Source organism: Pinus tabuliformis, chromosome 3_2 (genome assembly GCF_031772625.1).
Source record: "Pinus tabuliformis cultivar Carrire ecotype Pingquan chromosome 3_2, CPIR1, whole genome shotgun sequence".
NCBI classification, from domain to species: Eukaryota; Viridiplantae; Streptophyta; class Pinopsida; order Pinales; family Pinaceae; genus Pinus; species Pinus tabuliformis.
In genome coordinates, this window is record NC_142302.1 from 896,141,722 (window position 1) to 896,160,724 (window position 19,003).

The 19,003-nt window shown below is 42.2% G+C and overlaps 1 non-coding gene across 1 annotated transcript; it reads left to right on the plus strand.

Annotated features, from left to right (window-relative positions):
* Nucleotides 1-18,492: 18,492 nt before the first annotated feature.
* Nucleotides 18,493-18,565, plus strand: TRNAK-UUU (transfer RNA lysine (anticodon UUU)). Its single transcript has one exon. It is a non-coding gene; the product is annotated as a tRNA-Lys (tRNA).
* Nucleotides 18,566-19,003: the final 438 nt, after the last annotated feature.

A 19,003-nucleotide genomic window follows, 5' to 3' on the forward strand; every position in this document is an offset into this window, starting at 1 on the left:
TTCTAACCATGACCGCAATTATAGAAAGACGCAAAAGCGCAAATTTATGGAGTCGCTTTTGCGACTGGATTACTAGCACTGAAAACCGTCTTTACATTGGATGGTTCGGCGTCTTGATGATCCCTACCCTATTGACCGTAGCCTCTGTATTCATTATTGCTTTCATCGCAACTCCTCCAGTAGATATTGATGGTATTCGTGAACCTGTTTTTGGTTCTCTTCTTTATGGAAACAATATTATCTCCGGTGCCATTATTCCTACCTCTGCAGCTATCGGTTTGCACTTCTATCCCATCTGGGAAGCAGCTTCTGTCGATGAATGGCTATACAACGGGGGTCCTTACGAGCTAATCATTCTACACTTCCTACTTGGTGTAGCTTGCTATATGGGTCGTGAGTGGGAGCTTAGCTTCTGTCTAGGTATGCGTCCTTGGATTGTTGTTGCATACTCAGCTCCTGTTGCAGCTGCTACTGTCGTTTTCTTGATCTACCCTATTGGTCAAGGAAGCTTCTCTGACGGTATGCCTCTAGGAATCTCTGGTACTTTCAATTTCATGATTGTATTCCAGGCTGAGCACAATATCCTTATGCATCCATTCCACATGTTGGGTGTAGCTGGCGTATTCGGCGGCTCTCTATTCAGTGCTATGCATGGTTATTTGGTAACTTCCAGTTTGATCAGGGAAACTACTGAGAATCAGTCCGCAAATGCAGGTTACAAATTTGGTCAAGAGGAAGAAACCTACAATATTGTGGCTGCTCACAGTTATTTCGGCCGATTGATCTTCCAATATGCTAGTTTCAACAACTCCCGTTCTTTTGGGTAATATCACTGCAAACAATAGAAGTTTCGGTAAAGCCGGAGCTAAACGTTGGTTGGGTAAGTGTTCTGAGGTAAGAGGAGTAGCTATGAACCCTGTAGACCATCCTCATGGAGGTGGGGAAGGAAGAACCCCAATTGGCAGGAAAAAAACCTGTGACCCCCTAGGGCTATAGTGCACTTGGAAAGAAAAGTCGGAAGAGAAATAGATACAGTGATGCTTCAATCCTTCGTCGACGTGAGTAAGAATGGTTGGATATCCATAAAAAAAAAAAGGAAAGAAAGGTAATTGATCATGGCACGTTCACTGAAAAAAATCCTTTTGTGGCTAATCATTCATTCAGGAAAATTAAAAATCTAAACATAAAAGAAGAAAAGAAGATAATAGTTACTTGGTCCCGGGCATCCGTCATTGTAACTGCAATGATCAGTCATACAATTGTTGTTCATAATGGGAGGGAACATTTACCCATTTATGTAACAGATCGTATGGTAGACCACAAATTGGGGGAATTTGCACCTACCCTAATTTTTCAGGGACATGCAAGAAACGATAAGAAATCTCGTCGTTAATTGAGAAAGACTTGTCATTCATTAGGGAGGATGGAGTTAATGGGAAATAATAGTCCAGGTCCAGAGATACGAGCTTTGGCGAGAAGGTTTTGATGCGTAATGACATATATAATTCATTCATGCATAATGACATAGAGAATATATGCTTTGGCGGAGGTTTGAACATATTTTCCTCCTATTATAGCATTTTAAGGATGCACAAGCAGGCTCGACCGATAAGGAGAGGAGGCGGAGGTTTTCACATATTTCGATGGCGACCAGTCGAGCCTGCTTACGCATCCTTATCAATCGAGCCCCGTTGCCGGTCCTTATCAGTCGAGTCACTAACGTATTCATTTTACTTATTGGGTGGGGGGGCATAGGTCGAGTCACTTAAAGTACCTCACCCTGCCGGGCCTCTCCTTTTAGTTCTTCAAGTTTCATTTTACTTATTGGGTGGCCCCTATCAAATAAGTAACTAAAAAAGTCACTAACTTACCTCTTCGGTTTACTTATTGGGTGGGGGGGCTTATGGTCGAGTAACTAAAGTTCCTCTCCTCTCCTCTCCTCTCCTCTCCCTTATGGTCGAGCACCTAAAGGACCTTATCAGTTGAGCCCCCTAAAGGGTCCTCTCCTTAACAGTCGAGCCTGCTTACGCATCCTTATCAGTCGAGTCACTAAAATGACATAATGTGGAATATCGTCTGAAAGGCCATTTGCGTGCGTTTTACGGAAACTTTACACACCCAAGTGGGTTCCGTGTTAGTGCCCTGCGTAGGCTAAATATAACCCTAAGAATTTGGCCATGCCGTAAGGCCACTCGACCATAAGCCCCCCACCCAATAAGCAAACCCAAACTGGCAACAGGGCTCGACTGATAAGGAGAGGAACTTTGAGAGAAGCGCTCCCTCGGCGAGGCAACACTCCGTTAGAGCTAATTCCCTCCGAGCTTGAGAGCTAGGGTGTCGGCCCTATCTCAAACAGATATAGAGACAGACATGTGCTTCGGCTACGCTACGAAGCTTTCTCTTTCCACTCCCATTGGTCAAGTCACTAACGTACCTCTCCTTATCAGTCGAGCCCCCTGTCGGGTCCTTGCACACTGAACCTAAACTACCACATGCTCATATATAACTAACTACCACCATGCCCAGGTACGTTAGTGACTCGAATGATAAGGACTGGAGGCGCTCGACCATAGGACCTTTAGGTACTCGACTCTTAAGGATGCGTAAGCACGCTCAACTGTTAAGGACCCTTTAGGGGGCTCGACTGATAAGGACCTTTAGGTGCTTGACCATAAGGGAAAGGAGAGGAGAGGATGCGGAAGCAGGCTCGACCAACGCCCCCCCACCTAATAAGTAAATTGAACCTTTAGGTACTCGACCATAGGGAGAGGAGAGGGAGAGGATGTGGAGGCAGGCTCGACTATTAAGGAGAGGACCGACAACGGGGCTCGACTGATAAGGACCGGCAATGGGGCTCGACTGATAAGGATGCATAAGCAGGCTCGACTATTAAGGAGAGGACCCTTTAGGGGGCTCGACTAATAAGGACCTTTAGGTGCTCGACCATAAGGGAGTAAAAAAGTCATCTATAATAAGACCCATTCTTTAGGGTATTAAAGCTTCCATCATTTAGTAAAAACAACCCCAACCCTGGAGGTAAAGGTTCCCATCCCAAATGATTGGTAACCAACCCCGGAGGTGTTCTCAGAATCAGGTGTTCAGGCCGAAGGTTCAGGTGTTGGTGCCACAGACTTAGGTCTTATCAGAATCATTAGGGGCATGTAGTTAAACAGTAGAGCATTAGGGGGTTTAACCTAATGGTCGCAGGTTTGAGTCCTGCTATGCCCAGCTGCCACAGACGTGGATGACCCAGCTTAAATGTGATATATGTAAACATGACTCAACTTTGCATTATGCAAAAGCCCACAAAGGCTATAAACTCGTCGCCAATGGTGGCGTTGGCTTTCAAGCCGGCATACAGCTCTATCAGGGAGTCAATACGAGCATTCATGTTCGCATTAATCTCCATCAGGGATTCAATACGAGCATTCAAGCCCACATTCATATTAACTAGACACTCTATCTGCTCATCTTTCTTTTTTAACAGATCCTCCAGATTTTGAATTTGCTTATGGAGCTGATCTATCAGCTCATCCTTATCTTCAATACTCTTATTATCAACCCTCTCATCATAAGTCTTAATTTGATCATATAGCTCCTTATTCATTTTCATTAGGCTATCCATCTGCATTAATTCATATTTTAGAATAGTATCCCCTTGACCTCCGAAGTCCATGACATCTTTAGGTTGTGTGTGGACCCAAACATTTTGATTATCAAATATAGGGTCCCTTTTGGACCCCATCTTGGTTCCTAGGGTCACATGCTTCACCTTCCTCTCAATATCCAGAGTGTGCCAATTGATACTGAAGTTACGTTCCATGGTGAGATGCATAGTGCGAGAGAGATCAGCGTATTTGGATTTGAACCAATCATAATTGACCAAGTGTTTCCCTAATCCCTTATGTTTCACTATATACTCACCATCAGCGTCTAACCCATAAATTTTTGGTGCTAAGAAGATACCTTCCTTTACAAAGTGCTCCAGCTTTAGCTTACCCAATTCCATGGATATTTCATCTTCTGGAAGAGGGCTTCCTAGAATGGCAGAGTCAGTATCAATATAGTAACAATCCTCTCTGCATATGTATTTGTACATATGAATATGAGCACAAGCCGTAATAGCAGCGGACATTTGTACAGCAGAGATCTTAGGAGGTTTCCAATCCAGGTCTGAAACATGTGAAGCATTGCAAAGGTAACTGACTATATAGGTATGATCGCTTAGTTGATCACCCCATATAAAGTTATCTTTCTGAGTCAATTCATCATATTTTGCTCTATCGCAAATCACAGTAGTAGTACTTTTGGGATTAATTCCAAACCTACCATACAGCAAGTTCATAAGGATCTTGTAAACGTAGGCCATTGCGTCATTTCCACCTTTCCTTGCCTCTTGTCTCTTGGAGAAGAGGGTAGATACAAAGCTAGTGAAAGGACTTTGTTTTTCCTCAAACAAGTAGCCCCTTAGGGGTATAATCCTATAACCCAAGTCCTGGGCAAACTTCAATTCTTCACTATAATATATCCCTACGAATCTACCTGTTGGGAATAGTAATGTATCATTACTGTCTCTATAGGGTAAGAAAGGTCGAGTAATAGTCCTAGGACATACCACATATGCTTCGATAAATCCATATAAGTTCGAAAAGTCCTGGCCTTCCAAATTACCATTCCATACAGGTTTGCCATAAGGCATCTTAAATTCTTTCATTACAAATGGATATGAGTTAACATCATAGTAGTACCTCTGCTACTATGGGTGAGGGGACTGGATCTTTATCTGGGCGAGATGGTGGCTTTGCTACTGCTTCTGGAACTGAATCTGCTTTAGCTGGCTCGGATGCTTTCACTTATATAAGGTCCAAGATGCTGCGAATTAAGCCCTACGCCTGCACGCTATCCATGTGTTAGAGATAGAAATAGCTCCCTATTCAAGCCAACATCAAGGTAGTGCCCCGTAGTGACAAGGTTGGGGATCCGGCCCATAGAATAGTCCATGATAGCGCTACGTCCAAGCGAGAATCCTACTATACGCTCATGTTTTCTGTACAATAGAGTTCCTCGTTTGTTAGGAGTTGAACCGAAACAATCGAGCGGAGGGTTCGTGCTATGGGTAATAACATGATAGGTGTAACACATGCTATAAATTGTTTCCAATTTGCTCTGGTGTATTGAGAATCGTAAAAATCCAGTGAATTTGACGGGTCGTAATTTCTGTAGTTACGCAGGCTACCCACTAGCTATAAATCCATCTCCCTCAACTGAATCCACTGGATCAACCGCACAATCTGCTGGAACTATATCTGCTAGATCGAAGGCTGCTGGACCAAGAACTACTGCTATAGGATAGGATATAGGATCTGCTTACCGAAGCTACAGAAACCACCACCCTTACTAGTGCTTATGGCTCTGCTCTTGTCTTTCCCGCTGCTTCTCCCTATGTCTCTACTACATAAACTTAGGGCATACGGGGTAGCACGAAGATGAAAGCATGGTGAGCGCTACATTCAAATGGACATACATAGCGCACTTCTTTGACCTGAGTGATGCCTTCCTTCCACTTACACCAGAATAGCTTCCTTACCCACCGATAGGTATTATTCTACCGCCTTTATAGCTGCCAACTATGTCTTGACTATTGACTTGGATACTGATGGTGCTGGATCAACATATGAAACAACTGCCTCTGCTCACGCTGGGGATTACGTATTAGTAACTGCTTCTTCCGTTGTGAGGTGATCAACCACTGGTAGTAAAGGTGAAACCGGAGCCATTTGACTTTGATCCCATTCCAGAAGCAAATCGAGATTGAGTTCCAAGTCCAGTCGTTGGCCTTGAATCAGTTGATCCCACATAGGTAGCAGCATTAGTGGTAGAGCCTGAAGCAGTTTAGATCCTTAAGCCATAAAGGCAAGAGTTTCACCATTACCAGAGATAGAGGAAGCATCTCGCCCAGCGTCCTTTATAGTTTGAGATCGAGCAGATCCAGTTGTTTCCTCGATAACTATCATCTTCTCTTGGATGTAAGTAGGATGAGTTCATACCTAAGCAGGAAGACTTGCACCTGCCCAAAGTCTGAATCTAGGAAAGGTTTCCCTCGAACCAAGGAAGGCAAGAGTAGTTCGCCAGAGCTGAGAATCCTCTACCGGCCACTGAGCTCTCGAGAAAGGTAAGGAAGCCTCGCACAAGCTGGAAAGCCCCAACTTTGAGTGGGCTTCTTTCCCTCGCTTTTAGGAAGATGGACTCGTCTTGGCTTTCAGTCAACATGGAGTTCAGGTATCAGTCTGAGCTGTAGCTGCACGATAGACTAGTCAGAATGCCAGTTGTAGGTCTTTTATGGTTGTCAATCTCCTTCCCTGATTACAGGAAAGCGCCCTCCGGGTCCTTCTTCTTCGGATTGTATTAAGTGGTAAACTACTACTAGTAGCTATCGACCAATTAGAACGGCCTCACTCAAAGGTGACTCGGCGGGGAAGAAGAGTTCATAGTGGTTGGTACCCAGCAGTATCTGAAAGCAAGTGTTCTGGAAGCTGTAAAGCTAATGGCGTATAGGGGGTACCTATGTGATGGTGTTAGTAATAAGGGTAAGGTTTGGTTGGTCGATCCATCCGTACACTTCCAGCATTCATATATGGAATTAATGGAGAGGAGCTTAGCTTAAAAGTGACAGACAGAATGACAGTGGCGTTCGCTGCAGAGGGACAGACGGGAGATCCGGAACTTAGCCCAGTATACGACGTACGACATTACGGCAGGACAGGACGGGTTTCGGATAGGAGGGTCAGATACAGAGGGCCGGGTACGGATACATAGGTCGGATACCACGGAATACCCAGTTCAGCCAATACACCCAGATCGGTCAGACCAGCTCAGCGAAGAATAGAACATAGCGGTCAGACCAGTACGTTAATGCCCTTGATTGAGATAATATACTCGGTAGGCATACCCCCCTCGACCTCACCCCTGATGTTGACGGAATTACGTATACAATCAAACTGAATATGGTTGCTGGCGAGGAATCTGAACTTATCGGGTTGAAAACCTCGGCGAATAAGGAAAGTCAAAAAGTGTATCCCCAGGCCCAGGATTTTGGAATCGATCAAGTAAGATGAGAACAACCTAGATATTGGTAGCAGTATTAGGTGTAGCAATCAAGGTTGTTGGTATTCCAATCAGAGTGGTAATCAAGCCTGGCAAACTGTACATTGGCTATTGGGATAATGAATCAGTTAGTCCTGGCATTGGCGGTAAGCGGCAAGATATATTAGGACCTGGCCAAGCAACTAGGGCATGGCAAGTGGAAAGCTGGCAAGAGACAGATAGAAACCCACCCATTTGGTTAGACCCAATCAACTAGTAGCCTAGATAATGGCTTTAGTTCCATAACCGTACAGCATAGGGTTTCCCGATCAACAGCATGAGTGGCAACTAAGAACAACTGGTAGCAGTATTAGGTGTAGCAATCAAGATTGTTGGTATTCCGATCAGACAGAGAAATTCAGTAAGCCCTAATAGCACTTGAGTGGCAACCAAGGCCGATTGAGAGATTAGTTTGCCCTAAGAGAGAGGCTTACTAGAGATAGGCTTAGTTGATCCGGAACTACGGCTAAACACCAGGGAAGAGAAGAGAGGCTATTGGGATAATGAATCAGTTAGTCCTGGCAAGTTAGGTAAGCATAAGGTTGTTGATAAGACAGATAAGAGAGACGAATAAAGAAGGTAAGCAGCAAGAGGTTCAGTAAAGCCATACTGGGTGGAATAAATATAGGTAAAAGGCTATGGGATTTAGTAAGTAGGTAAGTCCGGTAAGCAACGGCATGAGAGAAGCTTAGCGGGTGTTTGATGATGGTTATAGAGGTTAAGATAGGCGGCTAGGGTAGCGGTTATCAGGCTATTGGTAAGCATTTGAGTGGAAACCATAGCATTGATAGGCGTGTGAAAGACCTACTTATAGAGGCAGTCCGGCAAGCATAGAGATAGGTTAGTTTGCCCTAAGAGATAGAGATAATGTCAGGCAAGAGAGAGACTTCTCGTTTGCCTGTATTCGCTATGCTCATTCACCAACCTCTATATGGTACTTGAATGAAGGTTTATGGATAAGACATAGGCCCACACTATGGTAATACCTTATGTATAAACTAAGCTGTATAGAGCTCTTAGTAATGAAACAGGATAGAGTATGTTCCCTATGTGATAGATTATGGAAACAACATACATGCTTATACCATATGACATAGGTAAGCTAATCACGTCATAAGCTATATGGTAAGCTTTATTACTAGAATACACAGAGTTACACGTATACATTTAGAAATACGTGATCATTATGGATTAATAGTAGTGATTCCCAAGCAGTACCAGGTATAAAGCTCATACTATAACCATAGCTAGCACAATGATTGGTATAAGGTGTGATATCCTGTACAAGCTCTATGAATACGGTTAGTATGTCTATTACGTCAACTCTTACATCTACCATTACGCTCTATTCACTTATAGCTCTTACTTAGATTACACTAAGCTGTTACTCTTATCACTTGCTTATGACAATACAGGTAATACAGTATCGTTATAACAGGTTCTGATGATTTAACAAGTTGACTAGTGTTATCATTTACATTAACATTGCTAGGATTCAGCTTATTGGTTAAACACGCTTGTCGTCCATATTAACAGGAGAGATGTTTCCATAATAACTAGTGCTTTTCTTGATTACTGGATCGTGATTTAGCTAGTATGAACAAGGAGCTAGTAACTAAGGCTAATGATTACACTAAGCTTGAACACGCTTGATTACCCGCTTAGAGTGTATCTGAACATAACCCTTATGAATACGATGATTATCATAGTTAAGCATCACCTCTTGCTCAACTAGTGTGATCTGTGTTCTATTCCCATATATGAAGCTGATTACTTATTATATATGGATGTCTCTGCTTAGTCTATACGTTCTATTCAGACTCTATCACCTTTGTGTTCATAAGCATGGGTACTATCTTGGATAATGCATATCATGATTAGGTAAATGAGGCATATCACATTCCCTGTTTATCAGAGCTATAACGATTAGTTATGTTCAAAGCTTTAATGGGTTGACTTATTGTATCAAGCTCAGCAAGTACAATGATCGTATTAGAAGAAGCTTATGTGCAATGGTTACTCCTTGTTAGATAGGGTTGTATAGAGCTTATTGACACATACCAGTACTCCTTAAATTAGCTATACAACATTGCTTATCTTATAGAGATTAGTATCATTACCATATAAGCTGAATATCAATGGAACTAACCTAATAGGGTAAGTAACTACAACTAGCTTGATGTTAAACTCGTAAAGACCAACGTAATTAGAGTAATCAACATAATGACTTGGATTCACTAGCATAACTATTACTGATCTACTTAGTATTAGCTAACAATGACTGTAATCATACATGTGGTACGTATTAATACAAGGCTTTACTTATCGCTATCACTTACCTCGTATATGAAAAAGCTTAGCTTTGGAGCCATTTCATGCTTAGTTCTACTTGGTGTTGAACGCTTCTTGGTCTCTGTGGCTTAACACTCCCTGATCTCTACGCTTAATGCTTTCTGGTCTTCGCGGCTTAAGACCCATCCTTTAGGGTATTAAAGCTTCCGTCATTTAGTAAAAACAACCCCAACCCCGGAGGTAAAGGTCCCCATCCCAAATGATTGGTAACCAACCCCGGAGGTGTTCTCAGAATCAGGTGTTCAGGCCGAAGGCTCATCAGGCCGAAGGTTCAGGTGTTGGTGCCACAGGCTCAGGTCTTATCAGAATCATTAGGGGCATGTAGCTCAGCGGTAGAGCATTAGGGGGTTTAACCTAATGGTCGCAGGTTCGAGTCCTACTATGCCCAGCTGCCACAGACGTGGATGACCCAGCTTAAATGTGATATATGTAAACATGACTCAACTTTGCATTATGCAAAAGCCCACAAACGCTATAAACTTGTCGCCAACGGTGGCGTTAAAATTCTGTTTCATTCCCTTAAATTCTGGCTTTAACTTTAATTCGATGGTTCTTTGTGGATTTTTTAACTTTGATTCGACTTGTATTGGCTTTAACTTTAATTCGATGTTTCTTGGTGGTAACATTAATTCGAGAAATTATAGTGGTGGTGCTTCGGGGTCAATTGAGTCGACGTTCTGGAATAATTTGTACAAACTTATAGAGGATTTAGGCTCTAGTTATCAAGCCTCTAAGGGTGGTCTCTATCACGATGAAGTAATAAAATTGTTGATATTTAACAAATCAAGAGTTCTTAAAGGGTTATCTTATGAATAGTTGGTCGATTTACAGAGAGAGATAGAGGATCTCTCTTTTGGTTATGATGAAGAGTCTTTGTTCTGAAGTGTTCCGGTGTTAATCAGACGGTTAATAGGTACATATATGATTACTGCTAAGTTGTATCTAACTGAGATGTGTAACCTGTCCAAAAAGGATTTACTTTATCTTGAGAAGTTTGGTAACTATACATTAGAGGCAATCATGATTTATGTACTAGGGGTGGTGTTCAGCTGTGTCCAGAGTTTACCTCTCGTTAGGGTCTCTACTTTGATCCAACAGCTTGAGTCTGCAGTACGAGTTCAATCTTATCATCTGGGAATGCCGAATCCGAAAGATGCAAAGAATCGAAAAGAGACAAAGCGCAAAGTTACTAGGAGTCATTATGCTATTGGGGCTAGCTTGGTTCAACTATTAGTTGAGCGAAAATTAATTACTCTTGACACCACATTTAGCTATACGGATGACTACCCTGTTTCGAATAGTAAGGGTAGGTTTAAACCTTCAAAATGCTTTACTATGTGTAACTTTGATCCCACTATTCTTCCAATCAAATTCAATCTGCCAATGGTTTGCGAGCCGTTGCTTTGGAATTCAAAGGTAGCTAACCCTTCAACTTTAGAGGATATTGAAGGTGGGTACTTAAGTGGACTCTCAGGAGACATGTATAATCGATTTCGTATCTTCTCTTCTAAGAGCCTTACCCATTTCTATATTAAATTGCATTATCCACAGCAGATGTGCGATGTATTAAATAGAATGCAGTCACAATGCTTTAAAGTCAATAGTCATGTATTGGAGTTTATTCGGAGCAATCGTGATACCTTAGAAGAAGTGGGTCTTCTTATGAGGAGAGGTCTAGCGAGGGTGAATCTACAAGAGGCTTCTAACCTATTAAGGTATAGTTACTATAATAACTACGAAGGCATTAAGGCAGTGATAAGCTTTGAGAAACTTATGATGGAATTCGTTAAGCGGGTGCAGTGAGCTCGCTATGAGGATTTTGTCTTAACTCTTGCTCATGCTTACGAGGGCTATAGAATTCATTTTCCGGCTTTCATGGACTTCCACGGTAGAATCTACCGTGCCGGTGTATTGCATTTTCACGAGAGAGATTTGGCTCGAAGTTTAATATTATTTGCATCAAAAGGGGAGGCTTCTCTCAGAACGCGAGTAGCCAGTGCTTCAGAAGAGGAGCAGCAGCTCAGAACGCGAGTAGCCAGTGCTGCTGCCTTCAAATATCAAAAGTTCGCCTCTATAGACCAATCTATTAGCTGGTTTAACAAGCACCGGGAGGCACTGATAGAATCATCAGACAATAAGTTTATTGACTTCGCTCAGCTGGCGAGTGACCCATTTCAGTTCATTGCCCTTAGTCTAGCATGTGGAATGGCTGAGAGCGGACCTTTTGGATATATAATCCGAGAGAGTAGAGTTACGGAGCCGTATGATGGAAAACAACTTTCACGTTCGGTCCAGGGAGCACTTTTCTCGTAGATAATTTCTCGTTCTCCCTCGTGTGGCAAACTTCTGCTTGCTTGCTGAGCGAACACGAGTTAACAACTCGCTGGGCCCTAAACCCCCTCTTCTCCCGAGCCCCGAAGAAAACCCCCCTCCCCCTTGGACTCCATATCTCTCTCGACTCTATATATGTGGGCACCTGATATCTATGAGGGTTCACCCACCCTGGTTGCAGCATTCTTCTCTATCGCACCTAAAATCTCTATTTTTGCGAATATGTTACGTGTTTCTATCCATAGTTTCTATGGAACTACATTGCAACAAATCTTCTTTCTCCGCAGCATTGCTCCTATGATCCTAGGAGCACTGGCCGCCATGGCCCAGACGAAAGTCAAAAGACCTTTAGCTCATAGTTCGGTTGGACATGTAGGTTATCTTCGTACCGGTTTGTCATGTGGAACCATGGGAGGAATTCAATCACTACTAATTGGTATATTCATCCATGTATCAATGACGATCAATGCATCCGCCATAGTCCTAGCATTACGGCAAACCATGGGTAGATTGAATTTGATTGGAAGAATAGTGGGATCAAAGTTACACATAGCAAAGAATTTTGAAGGTTTAAACCTACCCTTACTATTCGAAATAGGGTAGTCATCCGTATAGCTAAATGTGGTGTCAAGAGTAATTAATTGTCGCTCAACTAATAGTTGAACCAAGCTAGCCCCAATAGCATAATGACTCCTAGTAACTTTGCGCTTTGTCTCTTTTCGATTCTTTGCAGCTTTCGGATTCAGCATTCCCAGATGATAAGCTTGAACTCGTACTGCAGACTCAAGCTATTGGATCAAAGTAGAGACCCTAACGAGAGGTAAACTCTAGACACATTTGAACACCACCCCTAGTACATAAATCATGATTGCCTCTAATGTATAGTTACCAAACTTCTCAAGATAAAGTAAATCCTTTTCGGACAGGTTACACATCTCAGTTAGATACAACTTAGCAGTAATCATATTTGTACCTATTAACCGTCTGATTAACACCGGAACACTTCAGAACAAAGACTCTTCATCATAACCAAAAGAGAGATCCTCTATATCTCTCTGTAAATCGACCAACTCTTCATAAGATAACCCTTTAAGAACTCTTGATTTGTTAAAGATCAGCAATTTTATTACTTCATCGTGATAGAGACCACCCTTAGAGGCTTGATAACTAGAGCCTGAATCCTCTATAAGTTTGTACTAATACTTTACCCTATGTATGATATGGAAAGCTTGGTTCTACTATCCTTGTTTACTTAATACTAGTTACTCTTATCCATAAGTAACTCCATATCTATTAGCTCCTTAGTATTCATAGAGCTTACTAAGACCCTTTCATTGAACGGCTTCTCAATAATGACAGAGATAAGCAGCTTGTTACGTTTCATTAGTGTAATCATGTCACTGTTCATATGGGTTGTGCTTTGATCTCACTAAGAGCTATCTTGATATCATGGATTTGCTTACCTATTAGTCGTATGATTTCACCTATCATATCTATTAGGGAAAACACGTCCATACTTATCTATGATTACTAGTATGTGTTTAGTACTGATCTTGTTATACCTGTACAAGCTCATAGAATCAGGATGAGCTAAGAGTCATGGGCATAATAGCTTACATTGGTTCCATATTCAACAGGATAGCACTACTTATAACCACAGCTTATACTTGCTGTAATTGTATCCTCTTGCTTAATGGTATAGAACCTTATAACTAGTTTGAATACTGAGTAAGCTCTACGTCATTTATATGGAAATACAGCTTCATAGTACTTACTTGATACGTGTTGTATAATAATGGTAATCGAGCCAATCTATGAATCAATAGAGTATGTAAGTAGAATGACCGTAATCACTGACCTGTAGTAATAAGGAGCTTCCATATATAGTGAACATAACACAGTTTACCATACTTATACAGGTTAGTACTAATACCATTCTAACAACTGATGTCAAATATACAGCACCTATTACACCATAAGCATTACATATGACAAGCTTAGTGATTGCTTTGAGTTCATACTAGTTTTGATATCAATACTAATATGATGGAGTTCATTATGGTAATCACGTCATTATAAGTGTTGTTTACTGTTCTGCTTATTCAGTAGAGAGATAAGCTTAGGGTGTTATGGTTTCTATGAACCTATCGTATATATTAGGCGATAATCGTGATATGTTATAAGAGCTTAGTTGTGTGATTGATTACAGAGAATACGTGATATGGTTACATGCTTACTACTGGGTAAGCTTCATATGTACATAACATGAACCTTAGATCGGTTAGATTAAGCATAGTAATGAAGCATCACAATGGTTTGAATAGGGCAATTACATCACTCATAGGAGCTGTATTACCTTAGCTGCTCACATTACTCCTATAAAAGAAATGGAATCTGTACTACTCTATCCTATTAGTATCAGGTTAGTTATGGTAAGTTCTATCAATCTTACATAGTGAATAGTAAGCATGATTACGCTTAGACTGATTCAATGGAACTAGTATAGCATAAGTTACGATATGACTGAGATCAATAGTAAGGAGTAAACACAACCCTTAGCATTATCACTATTAGTATAGATAAAACACTGGTTACTTGTTCTTACATTGCTCTATTATCACCATGCCTTGTGTAACTACTAGTATTACTAATAACAATGACTAGTTATTAGGGAATTACCATATCTCTTAACCTTTGTAATGGTAATCTAAGCTCACGATGTTTCCATATTAGATGGGCTAAGTAAGCTGTAAGTAATGTGCAATACGTTTGATAACAGGTGTTGTAGTTACCATAATCATTGCATGTAACATAGCTCACTATCCTCATTTATTATGTAAAATACACGAATCGTACTAGTTTAAGCTCTTAGCTGGAACTAACACTAGTTGAATAGAGTTGTAAGTAATACATAAGGTCACCATGTAAGGAATACGTGTAAGAAGCTTAGGGATAGTACTAAGAACCTGCTCGACTGATAAGGAGAGGAACTTTAGTTGCTCGACTGATAAGGAGAGGAACTTTAGTTGCTCGACTGATAAGGAGAGGAACTTTAGTTGCTCGACTGATAAGGAGAGGAACTTTAGTTGCTCGACTGATAAGGAGAGGAACTTTAGTTGCTCGACTGATAAGGAGAGGAACTTTAGTTTCTTGACTGATAAGGAGAGGAACTTTAGTTGCTCGACTGATAAGGAGAGGATTCGCACAAGGTAGAGAGAATGCGGGTCTTAGCATATCCTGATAAACCTCCTAGGACACGGACATTATGATAAGGGATCTGTCGGAAAAACCAGCGGATCAATTATAAGTTCTCCACCTTTTTATTTCGCGACGACTTCTTTTCATCCTTCATCCATCGTGCACTCCCTTCACTCACTACACTATAGGCAGGCACTACTAGTTATTAGTTGCTGCGACCTGGCCCTGCTGGATTGGATATTCAGTCTTTTGATCAGCCACACTGGCGGACACACAACAGCGTTTGACCATCAACGAACAAGTATTGGGTCGTGGGGGACGGACATCGCAACTACTTCTTTTTGGCCACCCCTCTCCAATATTGACACGGGGACGACTAGCGTTTTTGTTTCGTTATGTTAGACAAAGATGGCATAGCATTCCACCAATAGATAGATGGACGAAGGATATCTCCATAGAATTCACACCTAAAGAGCGCTCACTGCACTTCGTTCTCTCCGATGGGATTTCGGTTAAGTCAGTCATAGCACGAGTTCAGGTTGCTCCTCTGAAAGGGATTGAGACACGACCCGAACCCTTAACTACCTTCCGTATCCAAGTATTTCAGTGGCTTTTGTCTATAATATAGTTGTAGCCGTACGATTCTTCTATTCTATATATCTAGTAGTAATATACTTCCACAAGATGAAACTAGTCACACTTCGTTCCTTTTCCTCTTTCTTATGATTAATGGAACTGATAGCATAATTGAATCATAATCCTGATTTTTATGGGCATGTTATCTCCTGAAATTCTAGATCCGATCACGATATTGAAACGAAGAGGGATTACCAAAAACACCTCAGAGGCCATTCTAGGCCCTTCCAGCACCTAACCGGTCACGCTTTCTTCAAGAGGAGAGGCCGCCATCGAAATCTTGAAAAACCTCCGCCTCAGGGGATTGGGGTGGGTGGGTAAATAGTGGTCTAGCCTGCTTACGCATTCTTATCAGTCAAGCCCCCTAAAGGGTCCTCTCCTTAACAGTCGAGCCCCTACCGGTCCTCTCCTTATCAGTCGAGCCCCGTTGTCGGTCCTTATCAGTCGAGCCCCGTTGCCGGTCCTTATCAGTCGAGCCCCGTTGCCGGTCCTTATCAGTCGAGACCCTCCGGTCCTGGCAGCCACAACCGAATCCGACAAAGCGTAAGGATCAAAAAGATTATGAAAATGAAGTCCAACCATACCTCGAATCTCAACCGGATCCTCCAGAATAGAGCCATTATATCGGCGCAAGCCAAGCACCCTGTCTGCGACCACTTTCTCTTTTCAAAAGTAAACGAAGAATTTGGAGCCCTTATTCCCCTCTTGAATTCACTATAATAAAGAACAAATCTTAGCCCCTCTAGCAACATACTCCTCTCTACGACCACCCACTCCATGATGCATCCTCCTAGAGAGCAGTGTTGTGAAGATCCTCCTCCAGGAAGGTACGAACCTCCTCCAACCATTGCCTAGCTTCTTATAACACCCGATCTGATCTGCTAGTGTTGTATTCTGAAGTGGTTCCGGGTCGATCCTCAAAACGTATCCAAATGCGATGTGAGAGCTATCAAATCCATTGTTGAAAGGGGTCAAGGCGGTTCCATTTCCATCCACCGCGGTCTCTAACTAGCATTTGTCTGTAGGCAAGTCGATGAATGCGTAGCATTTAAGGTTATCTTGATCCATCCAGCAATGTCTAATAAGTTTTCGGCTGTTGAGAAGAAAACCTATCCATAAAGGGCAGTAAGTGAAACAACGATATAAGCAGCTAAAGGTCAACCCTCTCTCTCGGTCTCAACTAATAAACGATCCCGCAGGAGCTCATAAAAGTGCTTTACTCATTGGCCATCCATCCGGTGTGGCTTCTAATAGAAGGTGACTTGTGTCCTAGTAGTGTGAAGTCTGTCGTCCATTCAACGCTCTCTTATCTGATGGACCACCAACCACATAATGCCATCCCCGCACCCGGCCGCAGGAGCAAGAAGATTCTTCTCGGCTAATAAATAACCCACCATCGATCCATCCAGCTTGCCCCACAATGTAATCCAGAATCGGGGGAGCAAAGGAAGCTACTCAAAGTCTTTGGTGACCACCATCCAGGAACTAAGTAGAAGTTTGTCTATTCAGGAACCACTTGTTCTTGCTCGGTTGGTTCGTGAGTCGTAGCGAAAAAAAGCTCACGGTGTTATATTATATACGTAATAAGAGTGATTCCAAAATCCCATAAAGAAAGAGGGTATATTCTCTCAAGCCCGACCCGAGATGCCATAATCAAATTTAAGGTATTTTATAGAGAACGCGTATGTAAAGGCCCGTCTGGTTTCTATTTCTGATTGAGCATCATCTAGCCGAGATGCCTTGCCGTGTTTATTCTGGCTGTATCTATCCGGCAGTAAAATGATATCAGCTAAAGGAAGACCCTCTCTATTGGGACTATCATCCCCGCGGAAGCATATAAAATTCCTTGGCTACTGACTTGACCATCCATCCGGTGTTTCTAATAAAAGGTAATGCATGCATGGTAAACTAGTCAAAGTCTTGGGCTATTCGACCCCATCCTATCCCATCCCATCCATCTGGTGCTTATAAGGTATTCTAGGAGTGCGTCTAACTGGTAACTTGAAATGGGTAACTGGGAAGACCTAATGGTATAGGGCCCCAGATAATCTATTTATTGCAGGTGGGTGGGTTGTCTAACCAAGGTAAGTAAGACTGTTCCCTACATCTATTGCTGGTCTCATTCATGGGTTGGTAAGTAACTCAATCCATTCCATCATCGTAGGGTTCCGGGAGTATGATATAGAAGGGTAAGGCGCTAATCCAACCCATCCACACCTGGGGCTTCTAAGGTATCATCAACAAATCCCAATGCCCATCCCATAAGCTGCTTCTAAGTTCTACCAACATGGGTGACTAACAACATGCCATGCATTTAAGGTCTAGGGCTAAAGATCTACTAGTTCTGGGAGGTGTATAAATAGAAGAGTAGGTAAAGGCTAAGGTCTAGTTCCCTACAGCTAATCCTTCCTGGCTTAATCCAATGCCAATCCTGTATAGTGAGTCCCTCCAAAGCCTAAGTAAAGGTACAGGGCTTTCAGCCATGTCTAGTTCTAGTTAGTAAACAAAGGGGGGGTGGTTCATGCCGATGCCATAGCTGCCTACTTGTTTTGTCTTCTTGGTTGGCTTCATGACATCAATGGGTTAGGGCTAACTCCATCGTCCTAGGGTTCCGGCATTTGTAATAGAAGAAACCATCAACCCATCCAATCTGAACTTTGGAATAGGCTTCGCTCCTCACCTGCCTAAAGAACCGGGCACCCATAATGACAGAATCGATGTTCCCATTCCAAATGATTGGTAACCAACCCCGGAGGTGTTCTCAGAATCAGGTGTTCAGGCCGAAGGTTCAGGTGTTGGTGCCACAGGCTCAGGTCTTATCAGAATCATTAGGGGCATGTAGCTCAGCGGTAGAGCATTAGGGGGTTTAACCTAATGGTCGCAGGTTCGAGTCCTGCTATGCCCAGCTGCCACAGACGTGGATGACCCAGCTTAAATGTGATATATGTAAACATGACTCAACTTTTCATTATGCAAAAGCCCACAAAGGCTATAAACTTGTCGCCAACGGTGGCGTTAAAATTCCGTTTCATTCCCTTAAATTCTAGCTTTAACTTTAATTCGATGGTTCTTTGTGGATTTTTTAACTTTGATTCGACTTGTATTGGCTTTAACTTTAATTCGATGTTTCTTGGTGGTAACATTAATTCGAGAAATTATAGTGGTGGTGCTTCGGGGTCAATTGAGTCGGCGTTCTGGAATAATTTGTACAAACTTATAGAGGATTCAGGCTCTAGTTATCAAGCCTCTAAGGGTGGTCTCTATCACGATGAACTAATAAAATTGTTGATCTTTAACAAATCAAGAGTTCTTAAAGGGTTATCTTATGAAGAGTTGGTCGATT